Source organism: Pogoniulus pusillus, chromosome 21 (assembly GCF_015220805.1).
Source record: "Pogoniulus pusillus isolate bPogPus1 chromosome 21, bPogPus1.pri, whole genome shotgun sequence".
NCBI classification, from domain to species: Eukaryota; Metazoa; Chordata; class Aves; order Piciformes; family Lybiidae; genus Pogoniulus; species Pogoniulus pusillus.
In genome coordinates, this window is record NC_087284.1 from 20240675 (window position 1) to 20258912 (window position 18238).

Sequence of the window (18238 nt, forward strand, 5' to 3'; positions counted from 1 at the left end):
TTTTGACTACTGTCAGCATGCAAGCTGCTCACTGTAGAATAACTAGGCCCTCCATGCAAAACTTTGCAGGATCCAAAGACTAGTATTATGTTAGGATCACAACAATTAAAACTGTACCAAGTGTGCTAGTTTGAGCCTAGGTAGAATATTTTGGTGAGAGGAATTAGATGATAGGCTGTGAAAAGGAAACAATGGTGATGTCTGCTGCACTCATAGGCTTGCTGAGATGTATAAGAACAGGAACATAAACATAGAATCACAGAATCAACCAGGTTGGAAGAGATCTCCAACATCATCCAGTCCAACCTATCCCTCAGCCCTATCCAGTCGACTAGACCATGGCACTAAGTGCCTCATTTAGTCTTTTCTTCAACACCTCCAGGGACGATGACTCCACCACCTCCCCGGGCAGCCCATTCCAATGGCAATCACTCTCTCTGGCAACAACTTCCTCCTAACATCCAGCCTATACTTCCCCCAGCACAACTTGAGACTGTCTCCCCTTGCTCTATTGCTGGTTGCCTGGCAGAGGAGGCCAACCCCCACCTGGCTACAACCTCCCTTCAGGTAGTTGCCTCCTTTCTTAATCGGAAGAAAGAAATCTAATGACTTCAGAGTTTATCTGCAAACTGCCTCTACATGAATGAGCACAAGGGTATATTTTGAGGTCTGTGCATCAAGGCAGGATTGGACATGGCACTTGGTGCCATGGTCTAACCTTGAGCTCAGTGGTAAAGGGTTGGGCTTGATGATCTATGAGGTCTCTTCCAACCTTGGTGATACTGTGATACTGTGATCTTTTATCTGGCATCTGTGAGACACGGGGCTGGGTGACTTAGAGTTTGAGGATGAGGTGTTTGACACTGACTAAAGTGTTTCATTTTTCACTTCTGTATTGGCAGTTATTTCTCAATTTATCAGACAAGCCAGGAGCATAATAGCTAATCATTCCATTATGGGGTTTGTTCTTTTAAACACTGTCAATTAAGAGCATTTTGATCATTCTGACTCTAGAGCTTCTCACTCAAAACATTGCTTCAGCAAGTTACTCTTCATAGAAAATTTGCCAGCTGAAAAGACAGGCTGGTGCTTAAAATTTATTGAAACCTTCAACATTTTGTACAAAACATTTTCTGTGTTTTAATGTATGCCAGAAATTTATTTCAATAAAAATTTTGGGCTTAGCTAAGGGCTACATAAGAGGTTGCTCCAGTATGCACCAAAAAATGGTGGACCCTTTGAGGCATTGATGAGATTTCAATTTCTACAACTAATCAGTCATGACTGATGCTTATTTATTGATGTTTCTGTGGCATTACAAAATACTGTACAGTTTACAACTCAGTTAGCATTTTTTAATAACTTTAGACTGATATAAGTCATCAATAGTCCTAAATATTGGTGTATTATCACAGAATCATAGAATCAACCAGGTTGGAAGAGACCTCAAACATCATCCAGTCCAACCTAGCACCCAGCCCTATCCAGTCAACCAGACCATGGCACTAAGTGCCTCATCCAGGCTTTTCTTCAACACCTCCAGGGATGGTGACTCCACCACCTCCCTGGGCAGCCCATTCCAATGACAATCACTCTCTCTGGCAACAACTTCCTCCTAACATCCAGCCTAGACCTCCCCTGGCACAACTTGAGACTGTGTCCCCTTCTTCTGTTGCTGGTTGCCTGGGAGAAGAGACCAACCCCCACCTGGCTACAACGTCCCTTCAGGTAGTTGTAGACAGCAATGAGGTCTGCCCTGAGCCTCCTCTTCTGCAGGCTGCACACCCCCAGCTCCCTCAGCCTCTCCTCATAGGGTTTGTGTTCCAGGTCCCTCACCAGCTTTTTTGCCCTTCTCTGGACACCTTCCAGCACCTCAAAATCTTTCTTGAATTGAGGAGCCCAGAACTGGACACAGTCCTCAAGGTGTGACCTGACCAGTGCTGAGTACAGGGGAAGAATACCCTCCCTTGGCCAATAAACACATTTTCTCACACATTTTTAGTAGTTTGGTCAAATAAGCTTTCAGGTAAGTTAGAAGGTGGTGTCAGTCATGAAGACATGGGATACTGTTTTGATAAGCCATGTAACATAGAAGACACAGCAACACAACATTAAAGAAAGGCTGCGTAAGAAGAGGAGGCTCAGAGGGGACCTCATTGCTGTCTACAACTACCTGAAGGGACATTGTAGCCAGGTGGGAGTTGGTCTCTTCCCCCCCAACAGCCAGCAACAGAACAAGGGGACACAGTCTCAAGTTGTGCCGGGGGAGGGATAGGCTGGATGTTAGGAGGAGGTTCTTGACAGAGTGATTGGCATTGGAATGGGCTGCCCAGGGAGGTGGTGGAGTCACTGTCCCTGGAGGTGTTCAAGAAAAGCCTGGATGAGGCACTTAGTGCCATGGTCTGGTTGACTGGACAGGGCTGGGTGCTAGGTTGGACTGGATGATGTTAGAGATCTCTTCCAACCTGGTTGACTCTATGATTCTATCTCTGGATTTGTTTGATGGGAAAGAAGAGTGCAGTGAGATAAATGAGTTTTTGTGAAAAATGTTCAGATTCCCTCTCCTACCTCTTCTTGAACTTCTACCAAAGCTTTTTATGTTGTTTGTAGTCTTTAGTAGTATATGAATGGATGAAATTCATGCATTTATATGAGTGCATATTAGTACTATCAGCATTTTAAGGCCAACTTGTCTGTCAGTTTTGAAGCTGACCTTTGTGTGTCTGAAAAACAGATGGCTTTGCCTTCTGTTATGTTTGCCCCAGAGCTATCCCCAGTGCTTGCTCACCCTTCAGAGCTGCCAAAGGATGAGTGTTTCCCTGTACCGCTGTGTTGCTGGGCAAGAGAGCCAATGGCATCCTGGCCTGCATCAGGAGCAGTGTGGCCAGTAGGACAAGGGAGGGTATTCTGCCCTGTACTCAGCACTGGTCAGGCCACACCTTGAGTGCTGTGTCCAGTTCTGGGCCCCACAATTCAAGAAAGATGTTGAGGCGCTGGAAGGTGTCCAGAGAAGGGCAACAAAGCTGCTGAGGGGCCTGGAGCACAAACCCTATGAGGAGAGGCTGAGGGAGCTGGGGTGTGCAGCCTGGAGAAGAGGAGGCTCAGAGGTGATCTTATTACTGTCTACAACTACCTGAAGGGGCATTGTAGCCAGGTAGGGGGTGGCCTCTTCTCCCAGGTAACCAGCAATAGAACAAGGGGACACAGTCTCAAGTTGTTCTGGGGTAGGTCTAGGCTGGATATCAGGAAGAAGTTTTTCACAGAGAGAGTGATTGGCACTGGAATGGGCTGCCCAGGGAGGTGGTGGAGGCACCGTCCCTGGGGGTCTTCAAGAAAAGCCTGGATGAGGCACTTAGTGCCATGGTCTAGTTGACTGTCTAGGGCTGGGTGCTAGGTTGGACTGGGTGATCTTGGAGGTCTCTTCCAACCTGGTTGATTCTATGATTCTGTGATTCTATGATCTAACCTAGCAAGTGGATTTTGCACATGGTAACAAGTGAATCTTGGACAAAGCCTATCCATACCAGATAGATCTATGGCCAAGATTAAAAAAAAAACCTTAAAAGGAAAATGTTAATGTAAAAGATCCTTTTGTTCTAAGTATTGCAAGTATAATCTCCTGACATAGGTTATTTGTCTCCTAGCATCTTCCATCTGTGTGTTTCTGCTCCTGGGTTAGATTGTGGTAGCTGATATAACAAATGCAGCAATAGCATTTTGATTCCTGAGTGGCCTGCTACCCTCAGGCCTACAGTGCCCCCCAGGATCACCTCAGATCAGCAGAGTGGTTTCTCACTCTAGGCTTGGAAAAGAGTTTGGGCAGCCTTGGAAGGCAGCTGATCTCAAGCAGTGACTCTGCTTCTGGACTCTTCTTCCATCTCAGCAAGTTTGCTGATGACACCAAGCTGTGTGGTACAGCAGGCAAGCTTGAGGGCAGGAGTCTCATCCAGAGGGACCTTGACAGGCTGCAGAGGTGGGCACAAGCCAATTTTATGAGGTTCAAGAAGACCAAGTGCAAAGTCCTGCATCTGGGTCAAGGCAATTCCAAGCACAAATCCAGTCTGGGCTGTGAGTGGCTGGAGAGGAGCCCTGAGGAGAGGGACTTGGGGGTGCTGGTGGACAAGAAGCTCAATGTGAGCCAGCAGTGTGCACTTGCAGCCCAGAAAACCAACCTGGGCTGCAGCAGCAGAAGTGTGGGCAGCAGGGACAGGGAGGTGATTCTCCCCCTCTACTCCGCTCTGCTGAGACTCCACCTGGAGTGCTGCACCCAGTTCTGGAGCCCCCATTGCAAGAAGGATGTGGATGTTCTGGAGCGTGTCCAGAGAAGGGCCACAGGGATGCTCAGAGAGCTGCAGCAGCTCTGCTGTGAGGACAGACTGAAAGAGTTGGGGCTGTGCAGTCTGCAAAAAGGGGAGGCTCTGAGGTGACCTCATTGTGGCCTTCCAGGATGTGAATGGGGCCTACAAAAGAGCTGGGGAGGGACTTTATAGGCTCTCAGGGAGTGACAGGACTGGGGGGAAGGGAGTGAAGCTGGAGATGGGTAGGTTCAGGCTGGATGTGAGAAGGAAGTTGTTCAGCATGAGAGTGGTGAGAGCCTGGGTTGGGTCTCCCAGGGAGGTGGTTGAGGCCCTGACCCTGGAGGAGTTTAAGGCCAGGCTGGATGGGGCTCGGTTCAGTTTTGCAGATTCCAAGAAAATCCTGGATTCCAAGCCCTCCTCAAGAATTCAACTGTATCAGTTAAGACCTTGGTCAGCTGAGCTTTGAAAGTCTTCAGATCTGTTTTGAACTATGCCATACAGCATCTCTGAGCACTGACTCAGCACTTAACCTTGCTCCTTCTTAACTACTCTTTTGTCTTGCTACTTGCACATCCCAGGAGAGCCTGGCTCTTGCCTCTTTGACTGCTCTCCCTCTGGTATTGGCAGACTGTAGTTAGATTCCTACTGCATCTTCTCTCTCTTCTCCAGGCAAAACAGATCCAGCCAACATAGCCCCTCCATGCATATCCAATCTTCTAGCACACAAACCACCTCAGTGGCCACGCCACTGTTATTTAATTGTACCTTCTTAGATCGAATTCATGGAGTTGCAGTTGTGATCATTTCCTTAGATGGAGCCATTCTTCAGAAGTTTTGATTTAATGGTAGAAAAAAAATCAGAACATTAAAATAATAATAGTTTAGCTAATCTTATGTAGGAAAAAAACTGACAGCTCCTACTTTGTGAAAAGCTTCTTTCATTTTGGGATGTATGTGATCAAAAGTGAAGTACTTCAGCAAGCCTTTTTTATGGGAGGAAGGCTTTGTATAAGATGTCTTTCCTACACCTTTAGTGAACAGATGGGTGGTGATCAATTACCTGTACAATTTGGGCACCAAAGAAAACGCTGTCATTTTTCCCCCTGCTAGCCATTTATCTCTTTAATTCTTTGTCAGAACAGAGGAAATGTAACTAAATGTTCTGCTTTAATTAAAATGAAATTACATTCTTTTAGCCAGGGAAACTCTGTTCTGTTTATACTCGGGTAATAGAACAAACATATGTCTCTCCTTCATTGTTTGCTACTGTCTTATATCTTGTTGCAGGTCACACTAGTGATATTCTTTCTTTTTAGCAGTATTTAAATAAAAGGCAGAATAAAAGCACATCCTGAGGAGCATCCCAGCAAGTGTTTTAAAATAAACCTAAAAAAACATAGCAGTCATGACATATCCTAAATGGGAGCAGAGAGCTGGCTGGTGGGGCTGGCATGTTGCTTCAAGTGAAAACAAGAAGACTAAAAATCAATTTGTTTCTTGACTCTCGTTGTCTCACTATGTGGGGCTTTTATCTGGGTGATTAGCAGAGATTTATCTCCACCAGGACTTTAAAACCTTCTAAAATCTTGTGAGTTCCCACTTGCACTAAGCACACCTGAGGGGGATGTGCTAGCACTAGTACATCCCCCTGTGTACTAGGAGGATGTATAGGATGCTGTGTCTACAGAGTAGCCATTAGTGGGGGACAATCCCCTAATGGCTATTGTGTTTTACAGCTGCCTCTGAAGACTACATTATAAGTTCTTTAACCATAACATATAATAACATAACATACAAGTTCTTTAACAGAGACATGTTGAAGTACTGGAACGTGCCCAGAGAAGGGCAACAAAGCTGGTGAGAGGCCTGGAACCCAGCCCTGTGAGGAGAGACTGAGGGAGCTGGGGGTGTGCAGCCTGCAGAAGAGGCAGCTCAGGGCAGACCTCATTGCTGTCTGCAACTACCTGCAGGGAGGCTGTAGCCAAGTGGGGTTGGTCTCTTCTCCCAGGCAACCAGCAACAGAACAAGGGGACACAGTCCCAAGTTGTGGCAGGGGAAGTATAGGCTGGATGTTAGGAGGAAGTTCTTCACAGAGAAAATAATCTGCCATTGGAATGGGCTGCCCAGGGAGGTGGTGGAGGCACTGTCCCTGGAGGTGTTCAAGAAAAGCCTGGCTGAGGCACTTAGTGCCATGGTCTAGTTGAGTGGCTAGGGCTGGGTGCTAGGTTGGACTGGATGATCTTGGAGGTCTCTTTCAACCTGGCTGATTCTATGATTTTCTCATTTGACATGTCTGCATAGAAATGTTGTTAATCTAATACAGAAATCTTGTTAATCTAACATAGAAATGTTGTTAATCTAATACAGAAATCTTGTTAATCTAACATAGAAATGTTGTTAATCTAAGCTTTTAGAATTTGGACATGATCAAGAAGTTTATCAATCCCCTTTATTTTCTTTCTTTTTGAGAGATCTACTCAAATTTACCCTTTTTTTGCTTCTCTAATAGGGAACTAGGTTAATCCAGTTAATAGAAACACCAGTATCAGACATTAATTGACTCTACAATCCTGTACTAAACACAGATGTCCCACAAGCTGTAGGTGATTCAGCTAAACAGATCAGTAATTCAAACCATTTTAGTCCTGTGCTAGTGCTGAATACAATTATAAAATATAACTACTGTAAATATAGTGCACTTTTGTCCCCTTGCAACACAAAAGGCCAACAGCATCCTGAGCTGCATTAGGCAGAGTATCACCAGCAGGTAAAGGGAAGACATCCATTGCCTCAGCCCTGTCGAGACTCATCTGGAGTTGCTGAATCTCTTTCTTGACTTCTCAAGACACACATGCATGTACTGGCACAAGTCTAGCAGAGGGTGTGCTAGTTTGAAGCAGGGTAGAATGTTTTGGTGAGAAGAACTAGATCATAGGCTGAGATAGGAAAACAATGGTGATGTCTACTCAGAGTCTTGCTGAAGAAGAAACAAAAACATTAGGTAACACTCTCGCCATTTTGTCACACTCTGTTTTGGGCTTCTGACTCCCTAACCTCACCTTCCACTCACCTTTGCTTCTTAAGCTCTTGGCTGAACCTCCATTCTTCCTTGGGACTGGGGTAAGGTAGAGAGGGGCAGGGGGAAGGTGCAGGGGTGGCTGAGAGCCCCTCCTGGGGACTCAGGTTTCTGGGAGGGCTGTTGTGTTTCTGTATTACCTTTTACCTTGTATATTTGTGTATATTTCTGTATATACTGTGAATATCTGCTTGTACATTGTGCTAGCTGTAAATAAATAGCTTCATTTATATTCCCAGAGCCGGCTGAGACTAGTCTGGGTGGCTTCTAAAGTGTGGGGGGGGCGGGGAACACCCAAACCATGTGGATCATTAAGCAGATAAGAACATCCAGCATATCAGATGAAACAGAGATCTGGCACTGTTTGGCCTGGAGGTTAGAAGGCCCTGGGGAGGTCTTATCAATATGTATAAATACCTGATGAAGAGGTGTGGGTAAAGAAGAAGCACCCAGATTCTTTCCAGTGGTGTCCACTAGCAGAGCATGATGCAATGAGCACATACATTGAAACATGTTGTTGGTCCTGTACATTTTGGAAGGAGCAAAACAAAATCTGAATGCTGTGCTAGTTTGATGCAGGCTGGAATGTTTTGGTGAGAAAGGCTATTAGATTACAGGCTGTGAAGGGAAACAATGGTGATGTCTACTTCCCTCATAGGCTTGCTGAGATATGCAAGAACAAGAATCAAAATATAGATAAGGCACTTCTGCTGGGGAACTGGCTGAGCTGCATCTCTCTCTCTAACCTCACCCTCCGTTTCCCTGACTTAGCCACTTTGCTTCCTAACCCCCTGGCTGAACCTCCATTCTTCCTTGGGACTCGAGTAAGGTTGACAGGGGTGGGAGAAGGTAGAAGAGCAGTTGGGAGCCCCTCCTGGGGACTCAGGTTTCTGGGAGGGCTGTTGTGTTTCTGTATTACCTTTTACCTTGTATATTTCTGTCTGTAACTGTATATACTGTAGGTATCTGCTTGGATATTGTGCTAAGCTGTAAATATAAGCTTCATTCCTATTTCCAGAGCTGTCTGAGTCTAGTCTGGGTGGTTTCCAAAGTGTGGGGGCCAGGGAACACCCAAACCATCACAAATGCCCTCTCATATTGGCAAGCAATGTAACAAAAGAATAGTGCAGGACGGGCATGGAGTACTAAAATGTTCCAGTGAAGATTTTGTACAAAACAAAACATTTTTTTCCTTAACATAGCTTCACCATGTTTTAGCATTGCAGTTTCGATGGAAAGGAAATTCTCACTTCAAGAGAAATCTTATCATTATTTTGTATCAATTTGGAATTCTCTTTCTTTTGACCTGCTGTTAGTCTACTGAAAGCTGAGCATAGGAGAAGCAATTTATCTTAGTAAAGATCAATAATACCTATGTCACAGAAATAATGCTCTTTAGGAGGATAGTATGAAAATACGTTTTTTAGAAGGTACCAAGAGCCTTTGTCTGTTAGTGTCTGTCTACCTAAAACCAACCTGTTGCACTGGGGAGGAATACTGGATCTCACTACCAGCTGTAAGAGCCATCAAATTCTATGAAATGATAATTCCAGAATTTTCAAGCTGACATCTTTGTAGTCAGCTGGTACATTAAAGGAAAGCCTGGATGAGGCACTTAGTGCCATGGTCTAGTTGACTGGATGGGGCTGGGTGCCAGGATGGAGGGGATGATCTTGGAGGTCTCTTCCAACCTGGTTGATTCTATTCTATTCTATTCTGTTCTATTCCATTCTATTACAAAAACAGAGAGTATTTAAATGACTGTTTCCAACAACTGAGAGAGAACACTGATCTGTGAGGGCTTAGTATCAACCTCTGAATTAAACCCAAAAATGTTCTTTTTGTCTACATTCATTTCAGAAATATCTAGGTCTAAACTTAAACAAATGTTGCCTGTAAACCTCATATAGTTACTAGGAAGCATCCCATTTTAGAGTGGCCACTTCCAACCTGGTTGATTCTATGATTAGAGTTATGAGATGATATTGGTTTCCTAGGAAACATCCCAGTTAAGCGACTTTCTGGATTGACTTGTGTCTACTATATATGCTAGTGTGAAATTCCACAGGATGGGCAGAAAGATCTGCTGATGCCTGAGTCAATCCATTAACTGCCTTTAGCTGAGTCTTTTCTATCTTCCAGTGGTGCTGTGATGCAGATGGAGAGATTGAAACACCATGCTATTCTTTTGTTGCCTTATACAGACTTTCTGTGCTTTTCTGCACTTGGAGAGGGACTCATTAGCTCAGAGTAACAGGTAGCAAACTGTCAGGTACTATATTGTTTCTCCAAGTCCTGTCAGTATGTTTTATCTGCCATTTTATGCTTTACTAAAGGCACATGACTATATTATCAGAAGATTTCAGTAACTGGCAACTGTTATTGGCATCATATATCTAGGAACAGCTGTGACTGTTTTATTAGAAAATACTCTAGTGATGCTTAGTGCAGAAGTAGCCAAGGCAGTTTCAGCAGTATTGCCCCTCCCTCTGTGATCAGTACTGTGTAGAATATGCTAAACTGTATTGCATTTTTTTTTCCTAATAGACTCCTTATTTTTATTAGAGGAAATATGTGGTTTAAAGAGCATTCAGAGAGCCCACATGCAAAAATGAATTGTCTTAACCCCATTCCTTCTGAACGCATGTGCACATAACCAACTTAAAAAATCCCCTGCAGCAATACACAGTACAATGTTCTGTGAACCCTGCAGAAAGGCTCATCAGAAGCATGAAGCTGTCTCAAGCATATGCACATCCACTTGAGATGGGTGTTCCCCACCCCACACAGTTTAGAAATCACCCAGACTAGACTCAGCCAGCTCTGGAAATATGAATGAAGCTTATATTTACAGCTGGCACAACATATAAGCAGATATTTACAGTATATACAGAAATATACAAAGTAAAAAGGTAATACAGGAACACAGCAGCCCTCCCAGAAATCTGAGTCTCCAGGAGGGGCTCTCAGCCACCCCTTCACCTTCCCCCTACCCCTCTCGACCTTACCCCAGTCCCAAGTAAGAATGGAGGTTCGGCCAGAGGGTTAGGAAGCAAAGTGGATTAGTCCAAAATGGAGGGTGAGGTTAGAGAGATGCAGCTCAGCCAGCAGCCTGAGAGTGGTTATCTATGTTTCTATTTCTTGTTCCTATACATCTCAGCAAGCCTATGAGTGAAGCAGACACCACCATTGTTTTCCTTTCACAGCCTGTAATCTAGTTCTTCTCACCAAAGCATTCTAGACTGCTTCAAACCAGCACAAATGTTTTGAATGTATTTGATTTCAAGATTATTTTTGCACAATATGTTTTTTTAATTTCTAAATCTTCTTCTACATAGAGATAGTAGTGGTACAGCACATCAGTTGTACACAGAGGTAGTAGTGGTACAGCATGTCAGTCGTACACAGAGGTAGTAGTGGTACAGCATGTCAGTTGTACACAGAGATAGTAGTGGTACAGCATGTCAGTTGTATATAGAGATAGTATCACCAAGGTTGGAAGAGACCTCATAGATCATCAAGTCCAACCCTTTACCACAGAGCTCAAGGCTAGACCATGGCACCAAGTGCCACGTTCAATCTTGCCTTGAACAGCTCCAGGGACGGCGACTCCACCACCTCCACAGGCAGCCCACTCCAGTAGCCAATGACTCTCTCAGTGAAGAACTTTAGTAGTGGTACAGAATGTCAGTTATGACCAACCATGACACATCATCAAACAGCATTTGTTATATCATACTTAACTGTGTTAGCTTTAAACTAGCTGGGATATTTTAGTGAGAGGAATTAGATTACAGGCTGTGAAAAGGACACAATGGTGATGTCTGCTTCACTCATAGGCTTGCTGAGATGTATAAAAACAAGAACACAAACATAGATAACAGAGTTGCTCTCTGGTTTTGGCTGCCTCCCTTCTCTCTCTAACCTGCTGTCTGTGTAACTAATCTGTTTGCTTCCTAACCCCCCTGGCTGATTCTCCAAACTCACCTTGAATGTCTGGGATAAGGTAGAGGGGTGAGAAGGGGGTGGAAGAGTAGTTGGGAGCCCCTCCTGGTGACTCTGGTTTCTGGGAAGGGAGTTGTGTTTCTGTATTACCTTTTCAGCTTGTATATTTCTGTATATACTGCAAATATCTGCTTGTATCTTGTGCTAAGCTGTAAATATAAAGCTTCATTCTTTAATTTCCAGCTGCTGGGTGATTTTCTTAAGTGTGTGTGAGGGGGGGTGGGTAACACCCAAACCATCACGTTAACATCTTTTACTTTTAAATCTTTAGGGCTTGCTCTTATTGAAATATTTTTAGATTATAGTTTCCAAAGAATTGTCACTAGCTGATCACAAACAACCTTTAAAGAAAGTCAATTTTAGCATATATTAGTAGTTTAAAAATAATTATTTGCTAATTTATAAGAGTAATTATTGTGTGAATAAAAGGTGTTTATCAAAGAAGAGAGAGAGCGACAGGAGGATGAGAGAGTGTCATTGGTCTCAGGCATATTGCTGGGACTGGTTCTTATGCAACACAACTGAGAGCAAGAAAAATGATTTAATATATTAAAAGGACAGGGAAAAAAAACATGCCACGTGAGGCTTTTCATCTTTGTTCATTGCAAAGTTTGTGGGACACAGTGGCATACTTTTTCCCCCCCCCTTTTTCAAACCTTTCATTCTAGGAAAAGGAGAAGCAGTTTGTAATTTGTAACACTGAAGAGTTGATGCTGGGTATGGTGGTAACTAGGATATTCCCTGGTGGTTATGAACAAGACACATGAAAATTCACAGTACAATTTTTCTCACTGTGTGAGCAGAGGTTCTTGGCAGCAACTGTGCACTGGGAAGAGTTTGACTGAAGTTCTTAATATCACAGAACCACAGAAACATCCAGGTTGGAAAAGACCTTCAGTCCAACCTATAACCCTACTCTACAAGATTCACCTTAAACCATATCCCTAAGCACCACGTCCAAACGACCCTTAAACACATCCAGGGTTGGTGACTCAACCACTCCCCTGGGCAGGTCATTCCAGTGCCTGACCACTCTCTCTGTGAAAAACATTTTCTAATGTCCAGTCGAAATCTATCCAGTTTCAGCCTGGGGCCATTGTTCTGTCCCAGATTACCTGTGAGAAGAGACCAGCAGCAGCCTCTCCACAATGTCTCTTCAGGTATTTGTAGACAGCAATGAGGTCTCCCCTCAGCCTCCTCTTACTCAAACTAAACAGCCCCAGCTCCCTCTGTTGCTCCTCATAAGATTTATTCTCCAGGCACTTCCCCAGCTTCATTGCCCTCCTCTGGACCCACTCCAGCACCTCCACCTATCTCTTGTATTGTGGTGCCCAAAACTGAACACAATACGCAAGCCCACTATAAGGGGACAATCACCTCCCTACTCCTGCTGGCCACAGCATTTTTAACCCAAGCCAGGATGCCACTGGCCTTCTTGGCCACATGGGCACATCGCTGGCTCATATTTAGCTGCCTGTCTATTACAACCACCAGATGTCTTTCTGCCAGAGGTTGCCTGGGGGTGTTGTAACCCAAGTGCAGGACCTGGCATTTGGCCTTGTTGGAAGTCATCCCATTAATGCTGCCCCATTGATCTAGCCTATCCAAGTCACTCTGAAGAGCAACTCATTCCAATCAGCACCACCACCTAACTTGGTGTCATCTGCAAACTTGCTGATGACACTCTCCATGCCTGAGTCAAGGTCATCAATGAAGATGTTAAAAAGAAGTGGTCCCAACACAGATCCCTGAGGAACATTTCTGATACATTCCTAATGTATTTAGGATACAGGAAATTTATGATTTATAAATTACCTGTATTTTTCATTCCTTTATGTATTAATGAACCATTTAGTCTTTTATAACTGCTTAAATGTTAGCTGAAAGATCAGTTCTCCAGGAGTTATCTGCAAAATGATTAGTACAAGTTTAGCATATTAAGCACCAACAAAGAGAGACTGGTTTTGTGGGCATATGCTGTAACTGAAGCTGTTATCCAACAAAGGAGAATTTCAATAGCAGTGAAAGGCTATCTTTGTCTTCTTTTTGGTATGATATATATGCTCCTTCACAACTCATCCACTTAGTTTTTAGTGTTGCTCTTAAGTCTACAAGTTAGACGGTGCAAGAAAGCCCCTTCTTTTTTCCAACCCCTGTAGCCACTGTCACAAGCTCTCAAGTCTAGGAAGGGAACATCCTGAATGTGACTGGTAAAAGTTCTGTGCTCTGATACAATGCAAGAATTGTGCAAAGTCTGCTGGACTCCTGAGATAAACCCCATGCAGACAATGACTTCAAGGCTTATACCCAAGGTTCCCTAGAATTCCTTTGGCAATACTACCACAGTCTGTCAATAATCTCACTTTGAGTTTCTTTTCATAAGGCTTTTTTCCCCCTTGTCAAATTTAGATTCTAACATACAAACTGATGAAAGCATCGACCTGACATCAATAACATCAAATCTGACTCTTTAGTCCTAAAATGTAAGCTTAAAAGAAAGGTCAGAGTTCATTGAAGCTAACTTTTTATTTTTTTCCCACACTGGCAGCTTCTGCCCTGAAATTGCATTGATTTTAAACCTTTAAGAAAATCTTTGGCCACCTTATACCAAAGCAGGCTGCAGCACTAGTTATAATCTCTTTCCACCAATATTACTTGCTCCTGTCTGAAATATGTCTCTGAAATAGGTAGATATATATGTGCATGCCTGTGCTGGTGTTTTGTATATATATGTGTGTGTGTGTGTGTTTATAAAAGAAAAAAAGACCTCTCTATATAGATTTTCACCTTTTAAATGCTTTTCTGGAGCATCCAGACTTCCTTCTGCTTATCATACTTCTTATTGCAGAAATAAACAGGTTGATTTATACTCTATCTGGTGAATATTCATGATGCTGCCTTGCTCGCTGAAACTGCTGGAAAAAAAAGACCTTATAATAAAAAAAAAGTTTTGTTCTCAGTTGTATCCTTGGGTTGCTAAACATAAGCAACATTGTATCAAATGGTTGGTAGGCTGAAAAGGAACCCTATGTTTTGCCTCTTTAATCAATGAGGAGGGCATCTATGGAAGCTGGCTGTGCGTGAATTCTTTTTCATGTGAGATTGCGTTGACCTTAAGAAAATAAAAGGAAATGGTTGTCTTTTTTTCTTCCCTGGTAATGTAACTAACTCCTTGACAAACAGATTTGAAGGCTGTTTCTCACATAGTTGAATAAAACAGTGAAAGCATCTGGATAAAAGCAGCCCATCACAGGAGCTGGATCTAGTGCTATGCAAAACTAAACAGAAGTTGCATGACAGAGAACATTCTGAAGACTGTGTATTAAAGCATTGATTCCTGCGTGCTGCAGTTGTAAGCCAGAGGACATATAAATGGAAATAGCTTCTACTTGATTCCCTGCTAGAGCTTGCATCTCCTGAATTCAAACACCTAGGTGCCTCTTGCTTTAGTTCCTTCATTGCTTGCAATGCAAATTTTAATGTATATCACTTGAGTAGCAAAGAGAGATTTTGTTTGGAAAGTTCTCACAATCCAGCAGTGGGTTTTACATTGTTTTAATACAAGTGATCTCAGTGAGCAGTGTTTTTCTTTTCCTCTAAACTGGTGTAGCAGCTTCCCTTCTGGTTATGTTAAACTGTAGAATTACTCATACCGACGCTCCTTTATCAATCTGGATCACTTCTGTACGGGGTGCTATCATTTACACTTTGGATGCTGCTACTGAACCATGCTGCCAGTAACCAGCTTTCTCTTCTGTCCTGCTGTTTCACACGTGGGCTTTGGGCCTGTTGGAGCAGGCTGCGGTTTCATGAGTCACTACAGAGCCCATGTCCTGCTGGCTAGAAGCTGGATTCCTCTGCACTAGTAGGGTTTCACTTGTTAATTACATTTTTAATGCACTGAATTTGCAGGCTGGTTAAGCAGAGGCTGACACTTTGCTCTATCAGTGAAACACCCAATCTGAAGAATGCCATTAATCTTAATTCCAGATAAAAAGTGCACTCCAAGTAAAGATGTTATAACAGACCCAGATTCTGGAATGACTTTTGACTCACCAATCCTGCCTTGATCCAGAGCAGCCTGACCAACATAAACGATCCCCCAATTGACTGTTTATTATGCAGTAATGTGAATATGGAGGTGTTAAAGAGCAAGCGTTTTGTAAAGTGGGACTGATTTGGAAGGGGGTGGGTGGCCAATACCAAAGCTCCAGTGCCCAGGCAGGGCTGGAAGATGGCATTAAAAGGCATCATTCAATCTGAATACTGCAGTCACCGTCGGTCCACGTGGCCGGCTGATGAGCGAGCCAGCAGCTGGATGTTTAGCAGCCTGTGACGACTTCGCACAGAAATAAGACAATTTATCGCCGGCTTGCCCCACCGGTGCCATACTGCCTGCTTTCGGCGGTGCTCCCCATCCCTGCATTCCCCTCACTCGACAGCCCAGCCCTCTCGTCCCTCGGTGTCCCTCCCCGGCACCGAATTTAGAGGTTTGCTGTCGCCAAGCCGGAGCCGTCCTTCAGCAGTTGTAGCAGGAAAGGGGGAGGTTCGCAGCCGCGCAGTTGCCGGACAAAGATGTGCCAGCGCCTGTGTCCGCACCGGTGATATCGGTATGTGCAGTCGGGGGGATGAAGGGGGCGGGGGGCGGAATGGCTGGATCGTGCTTTCCTCCGGGCTCCAGGACTAGCCGGGGTCTGCCATTGCGCGGACGAAGATGCACGCAATCACCAAGTGCTGGAAAACGGGAAAACAACAGGGCGAAGGGAGAAGGCCGGGGGCGTGCGGCGGGAGGGGAGCGGAGCGGAGCGGAGCGGAGGCGGGCGGGCGGCGCAGCCAATCGGCCGGGCTGCCGGCGCTGCAGGAGCTGCGGCGTGGGGTTGGGGGTTGCGAGGGTTGCAGTCGGGGCCCGGTGCCTCTGAGGACTGCGACCGGCTGTGCGGCCAGCACTGCGAAAAGTCCCATTTTGCTTCTTGCAAATTAAAGTATCTTGTCACCAGTTAGGGCAAGTCATCCAAGGTAAGACTTGAATAAAATAACACTTCAATGTCTGGCAACATGGATATTTCTGGACAATCATGCCGCTAACGCAGTCTTCTAAACAGTGCAAAATATCTTGTCGGTTAATGCTATCTCACTTAAAGTTACCGCTGATAGTATAAACCTTACCCTTGTGGTGCTGTAGAATCGCGGTTGCTTAATGCGAGACAATCGCAAAGGCACCCAGAAAATGCAGGCTTGGGAAGGTAGTGGCGCTCTGTGTGTGTGTTTGTGTGTGACCGTGTTCGCAATACCTACGGCTCCACTGCTTGACTTAGGGCAATAATGTGGGGACGCGTTTTAATGGTGCTGGCAGGCAGATTCTTCAGCTCAGCTCACATACGTGAACCTTCTATACAAGTGCACACCAGGAGAAACTGTATGTGGAGAACATGAAGCTTGGTATTGGGAAAGAATATTCAGCGTTTTTTCTTTCCTGTGTCTGTGGTAGTATGTTACAGCCCAGGACTGAACTGGCAGGAAGGAAAAAATCTCTTGCAGATTTACCTTTATCTGCTTGTAAAAGCTTAAGCAGTGACCCAACTTTACTTCGTGTAAAGGGCATTGTAAATAATGCACAACCTGAATTTAATCCTCTCATCATTTCTTCCTAGCTCAGCCCCATAATACCTTTCTTAATGAACAAGCCCTAGTATGTGTCTGCAGTTCGCACGACATTTTCACCAGCTGTACTGCCAGTCCTCTGCATCTGTGTGTTTTTGCAAGAAAGGAGTTCCTCAGGAGGACTTTAATAATGTGTATCTTTGAAAAACAAGGCAGTCCTTAACCTGTCTGTGCCTGTGTGAGTACCTGAGTGACAAGATACAAGGAGGACAGGGTACAGAAGCCAATGAAACGTGGAAAGTTTACCTCTCTGCATGTATTTCTGTGAGTGGGTCTCTAAAGCAGTATGAACATTTCTCATGGTTTCATGTAGTTCATTATTCAGATCAGGGGTTTGAGATAAATCCAGTTTCATAAACATCAGTGTCTCATTAGGATTTCATGATCAAAATTAATACAAGGGAAAATACAAACAACATTAATTACTTCAGTTAGCACAAGTGATGAAATCACTGCCTCTGTGCAAGACACAGATTTTAGCTTTTATTCCAAGACACTAGGCATAGCTCCTGCATTTCCAAAGCTTTACTTCTGTGCTGCAATCATATATAGTTGCATGGAAACACTGAAGCCTTTCTTCTCCTGGATGGTAGCAAATACTTGTCCTCAGTGGAAATGTGATTAAAAAAATTGGCATATGAGTGGCATTTTGCCTAACAGTAAAAGTAAGAGGACTGATGTAGAGCAATTGCTCAAAAGATTTCCCTTATCTACTCCATTGTCTGTAACAGAGTATTCAGGCTTTTCTGAGGAACACATGGCATGTTATAGTTACCTAATGCCAATTAGTGTTTGCTGGTGATGGTTGTTTTGTCTGTGTGTGTGTGTGTGTAGGGGGGTTGTTTGGGGTTTTTTGGTTGATTGTTTTTTAAATGTAGCTCTGTAGGAACAGTGTAGTAGTTTTCTTTTGCAGTTGGTTAAAATTACAAATCATCCTACTCAAGGACTCCAGTAGATACCTCTGAAAAACAGACTATCAAACAAACAAAACCCCAAACCAAAACCAGACTAAGCCATTCACTGTTAGCTGCTCCCTCAAAAAGAAGGGAGGAGGAATGTGTTTCAGACTGGATTTTCATTATAAGTAGGAGCATATCCAGTGCACAACCATGGCTTAGGATGCACTATGTTGCTGGCTGAACCTTTTATAAATAAGTTTAAAACTTCCACTTTGAGGTGTTGAGGATCTTACTGTGTC

General features: G+C 44.1%; 1 protein-coding gene across 4 annotated transcripts in view; it reads left to right on the forward strand.

Annotated features, from left to right (window-relative positions):
- CDH18 (cadherin 18) overlaps positions 1-18238 on the forward strand; it is a 200383-nt gene that overhangs the window by 63281 nt on the left and 118864 nt on the right. For 2 of the 4 annotated variants that reach the window (XM_064161186.1, XM_064161188.1), the window contains exon 1: positions 15650-15989. The exons of 1 other annotated variant lie outside the window; for it this stretch is intronic. The gene's annotated coding sequence lies outside the window, so the exon portion shown is untranslated. Of the gene's footprint in view, positions 1-15649; positions 15990-16255; positions 16396-18238 lie in introns of those variants that run through there. One more of the 4 variants, XM_064161187.1, reaches the window with a different exon arrangement.